Below are 5,984 nucleotides of genomic sequence, written 5' to 3' on the forward strand. Positions count from 1 at the left end.
TTGGTTGGAACAGCAGCTACGCTAATTATGTCTCTATTTGTTTCTCTGTTTTTGCCATGGGATTGACATCCCGTGGATTTACACAAGCTTCAGTCTGGATCCAGAACACCTGAGAAGAGATTATGCCAACCCTTCAGAGGACCTCAGATGATGCCAACCCTGAAACAACAAACAGAACTACCAAATTTTGCTGTTAATAGTGTTCATCGTCTGTTTGATTACATCTTTAATTGATTTTTCCGTACATTTCTGCCATATGTACATTAACTGACAGTCACCACTGATAAGCTACCACTAAATATTGTAGAAACTTAATTTTCTGTAAAGTTGCTTTGTAACGATTTGTATCGTGAAAAGCGCTATACAAATAAACTTGAATTGAATTGAATAAGCTATACTGTGATACCTCTCAGAAGTATGGAACATTTTTTGCTTTCAACCACCTAATAATGATGCTGAGAGAAAACGCATCTGCCAACCGTTGCTATAGTTACAAAAGTAACTTTAACCCCCATATAATTGACTACGGGTAAAAATGGGAGCTATGATTTCAGTTTTGTTCAGTTTTCAGATTGGTAATCATTGTTACGTTTTCAATGCTATTCATTTTAAAACGTGTTGTCATAGAATGTACATTTTAGCAGACAACATTCATTCAACAACACTCAGTTCGTTAGTTCAAGTTTTTTTTTTCATTCAGCTGGACTGAATTTATTGATTATATAGAAAGCAGATTTAGAGACATGCCATTCTGAAATGGTATTTTTTCCATGTACCCTATTAATAAATGCCTGTTTTAATCGTTAATGAAATAGTATTACTTATTTTAGGGGTCTTTTTTGTTTTAAAGTCCTTTGAGGGGTTAAAAATTTTAATTCCACATTGACCTCATGTTGGCTATACTTTAACCCACGTCCATTTAAGGTAATATGCATATAGATTAAAAATCGTTGTCAACTCAGGGATCTACCTGATAACTTTAGGTGTAACCTATAATGTGAACAGGTTGATTCCGTCATGTAAAGAACAAAATTAATTTAGATCATCACGTAAAATACGTTTTGTTTACCTGACAAAACACACCTTTTATAGGCTACAGTATATAAAACACACACACAGGTTTGTTTTTGTTAAAAGTGGGGACATCCCATAGGCGTAATGATTTTAATCCTGTACAGACCGTATATTCTATTGCCCTACACCAACCCTACCCCTAAACCTACCCCTCACAGGAAACTTTGTGCTATTTCAGATTTTCAATACACTCCATTCTGTGTGATTTATAAGCGTTTTGAAAAGTGGGGACATGGGGTAATGTCCTGAAAAATCACCTTCTCTTTGTAATACCTATGTCATACCTTTGTCATTATACAAATGTATGTCCTCATTTGTCACAAAAACGCGCGCACACACACACACACACACACACACACACACACACACACACACGAGGTGTAATCACATCCACTCTTGTACCTCAGGTTGGAGGCGCGCAGGGGTTGTTATGACAACTCCCGCTCAAATAAAAGATGCTCTGCTCTGTGCGGGATTTGTCTCAGCTCGGAGCGCGAGCCAATCATCTGGCCAGATTCCCCTCAGATCACGCGCTGGATTTACAATTCCACACACACACACACACACACACACACACACACACACACGAGGTGTAATCACATCCACTCTTGTACCTCAGGTTGGAGGCGCGCAGGGGTTGTTATGACAACTCCCGCTCAAATAAAAGATGCTCTGCTCTGTGCGGGATTTGTCTCAGCTCGGAGCGCGAGCCAATCATCTGGCCAGATTCCCCTCAGATCACGCGCTGGATTTACAATTCTGAGCAGCTGGTTTAAAAAAATAACTTGGAGCGAACGTAACGGTCGCCATGGGGCAAAACAGTGCCAAGACTGCCCTGCTCCTTAGTAGTTTTAAGGTGAGGGGGAAGCAAGGCGACAATTCGTGCTAGACAAACAACTGAACTACAAGACAGAAATGAGTTTGAGGTGCTGAAGATGTTGACACGGACTCTATCTCGCATTTCTGGAGAGAGGAAAGAGAGGAGCGCGGATTTTTTACAAGTACGGAAAATACAAATAGAAAGAAAAGATACTACTGTATATGTTCAAATGTATACGCTTTTAGTTTAAAATGCGCAGTCCCTTCTTAAGTTTATTTTCTCTTTATTACCTCAGGTTGCGTGAATAACTTTTAACAAACCAAACCTCGGAGAACAAGTTGGTCCGGGATGCCAGACAACATCGGCTTTCTGACGAACAGCACGGAATTGGGGCACGTCGGTCGCGCGTTGGGTTCGAGCGCGCGCCCTGCCTGGGCTATAGCGGTGCTGGCCAGCGTGCTGATCTTCACCACTGTGGTGGATGTTTTGGGTAACCTGTTAGTCATAATTTCGGTGTTCAGGAATCGGAAACTGAGAAATGCTGGTGAGCTTTTATTGATCTTTCTGGGCTACGCGCATTATATTTGCGCGCCGTTCATTGATGTAGCGCTGAAGTGTTGAATGGGGATACAGATCATGAATTATGTATTGAATTAAGTAATTAGTCGACTTGTTTCCCATTTACTTGACAAGAATCTTCTTTGACGTGCTGCCTTAAGTGTAAATTGTACATGGTGAAAAAACGTGCTTGTTTTGAGTTAGTTAAATGCAAGCTGTTCACACTTACGTGGAATTATTTACCTCACTTTTGACTTATGGAGTAGTTTGCTAACACCATAGTGTATAGCCTATGTAGTGTTAGTGAAGGATTACCTTATATCAATAGCAAGAAAGTGCCTTGAAATTGGCAAAGCATCTTATGTAACCGTTCCACCCAAACAGCGAAAGTCAGCTTCTTTTTTTTTTTTTCGGAAGTAGACAATTTTCAATGAACAGCTAAAAGTTTGTTTTAATTAAAATGCAACATTTTAGCACTGAATATGCTCATGCATACCGAAATTGAGGCTTCCAGCAGCCATATCAATATTTTTTTCACTCACAAGCTTTTGTGGAGAAACTCCTTGTTTCAGCATTTTTTTTAAGTCTGAGCTTTTGGTAGTGTTAAGTTCACTTCACCTGGACCATGTCATGAAAAATTTACAGCAGCTTATCGCTCTCAGCAGTAAGGGCTTCAAAGACTTTCAACTGTAGTTTGGCATAATTGGACGTGTACATCAGTGAAAATCTGACACCCACCTGATCCTTTCATGCATGGTGTCCACATTTGTGGACAGTTAATTTAACTCCATTTAGGGTTCAATTATCATGGTAATTTTCTCCAAACCACTTGAGGGCAGTGTCAGTAGATTGACAGCAATATTGTAACAGTGGCTTTCCAAATATTCATTGCTTGATGACAGCATTAATCCAAGATGGCTGACAGTGACAGCGATTGCCATGTGCTAAATGCCCCAGGCATATCTGTGAAAAACGTTTATACAAGGAGGTCAATTGAGGTAAAAAAAGAAATATTAGTATCTACAGTAAAGTATGAAGAATATGTTAGTATTTTATAAACTAAAATTTAGAGTAAAATGTAGTTTTTATTCATCAAAAACCAACTGTCCACGTATGTGGACGTCATGCAACAGTGGAGTAAGATTGCATAAAGTCTGATTTCTGTAATCTGCTAGTATATCTATTCTATTTTTTATGAATGGTCTTATATTGTTATAAAACAGACATTTAACAAATATATCAACATAAATAACCATTTAAAATGAGATATTACAGCATTAAATGGCAACTTTACATATACATATGGAGACAAATTAGCATTTTGCCTTCCAAACAGGGACAGCATAGGTTGAGTCAGTACAGAATAATAGAGAATATCCCAGAGGACAGTGGAAGTGACAGTGACGGCATAAGTTGTTACAATCAACAGTGAGTGTTTTCCATGATTTGCCCATATTGCTAATAGGTTTCAGTATATGTGACTACTGTTATTGTTCCTACAATATGTGTTTTATTGTTATTATATTGTAATGTAATTGTTTATACTAACTGAGCTTATATAAATAGCATAACATGCCATTAAAAAACACAATATTCCATATTGTCAGCTGTGCCCAGCTTATGTCCCATTTTATGCCTTTGTTGCATGGTGTCCCCATACGTGTACAGTTAAATAATTTTAAAATAAAACTGAATTTTGTAAAAATGAAAATGGATTTCAATTTTAGCATCATATAAAAGTCATAAAAAGAATCATAAAAAAATCTAGATAATGTTTTCCATAATTCATGCATGAAAGGGTTAATAGACCCTTTATTTAATTGTAAATGGATGTGTTTGATGTTTTTAAATTGATGTTAAATCTAATTACCCACTTGAATGACCCATAACAAAACATTGTGTTTACACATAATCCTGTCTAAAAAGTGTTTTTGGAAACAACTATTGAACCATGATGTCACACTGCTGTTGGGCTTGTGATGTGTGACTCTGAGGGATTCAGAGGACAGACAGATTTCAGCTCTTTCAGTGCCTGTGACAATGTGTGTACGTATGCATGCGTGTGTTTGAGGGGTTGTTCCACACACTGCTGATGCAATTGAGTGGGACTGCATTCAGAACCCTTTGACAGTTTGTGCATCTGCAGGGACATAAGTGTGGAGAGCGCTCACACAAGAGCACACTTCAAAGCTCATGCTTTTTTCGCATTGAGCAAGAGCCAGACCTGTCTGATTCAAAGGCGCGCTCACAGTCTTATATCACCGTCTGTCTGATAGACACTACTGACTCTCTCTGCCTTCTCTCTCCAAAGCAATTTGAGCACATGGAGGTGGCATCAACGGCTCATTAGATTTGAGTATGAATTTTATCAGATTTTGTGCTCTGTCTTCTTGCCTCTTGCCTGAGTGGATCTTCTGTGAAGGAGGAGAATTTATTCCTTCGTCTTTCAGCCCTTTGTCATTACCAGGGCCAATCAGGCATCTCACGCAAGCAATAACTCTGTCACGAACACCCAAAGAAGCATTAAAGCTCCAAAGAATGGCACACGGATCTTTAGTGGTATGTACCGTGTGAACTAACAAGGGCAGAGAACTGAGAAATTACAGAAATTGAAAGCCTCATTCTCCAAATAAGTGTATTCGGAAGGAGAACTGTATGTTCCCAGAATCCTGTTTGTAGATTCACCGCATAATCACCCCATGTGAAGCGTGGATATAAAGGTCTTTTATGATAACGAAGCACATTCGGATGAGAGGGTGGGTATGAAAGAAACTATATAAAAAGACTCTTCTGTCCATGTCTTTTGCTTTTCTGTTTATGTTATGTAGAACAGATGCCATGCTTTATTATTCAGACTTCCATGTCGACTTCACATTCAAGGAAGAGTTCACCCAAAAATTTAAATTTGCTGAAAATGTACTCATCTTCCGGCCATCCAAGATGTAGATGAGTTTGTTTCTTCATCAAAACAGATTTGGAGAAATTTAGCATTACATCACTTGCTCACCAATTGATCCTCTTTCTTCAAATCTGTTCCCTGTTCCCTCATCTACATCTTGGGTGGCCTGAGAGTGAGTTAATGTTTAGCAAATTTTCATTTTTGGGTGAAATATTTCTTTGAGGAATACTCTAACAGCTGTCAGTTGAAGGCGCATGGCAATCAGGGCTTCTGGAGTATCACTGTCCATTGGCCCCTCTCCCCTGCACTGTCCCCTGTGTGGTTATGTAATCGTGTTTCTAGAAAGGGGGGATGAGTGTCAAGTGAAGTCCTCCTGTTGTCAGATTCCTGGCAGGCTCTTCTCTGCCACATGAGTATGGACGTTACAGTGGCCAGCGTGACCGTCAGCACGTGTTTGTGTGCACTGAGGTATGTGTTTGGTGAAAATGCTATTGTGAACCACAGGAGACAATAAAAATGATTGACGATAGACAGAGTGTTCCTGTTCTATGATTAGGGAAGTGTAGTCTTATAATTTTGCTTTAGGTCAGATAAAAAGACATTAGTGGGCTTGAAGCCAAGACTTTGGAGAAG

Source organism: Sinocyclocheilus grahami, unplaced genomic scaffold (assembly GCF_001515645.1).
Source record: "Sinocyclocheilus grahami isolate Dianchi unplaced genomic scaffold, SAMN03320097.WGS_v1.1 scaffold526.1, whole genome shotgun sequence".
NCBI classification, from domain to species: domain Eukaryota; kingdom Metazoa; phylum Chordata; class Actinopteri; order Cypriniformes; family Cyprinidae; genus Sinocyclocheilus; species Sinocyclocheilus grahami.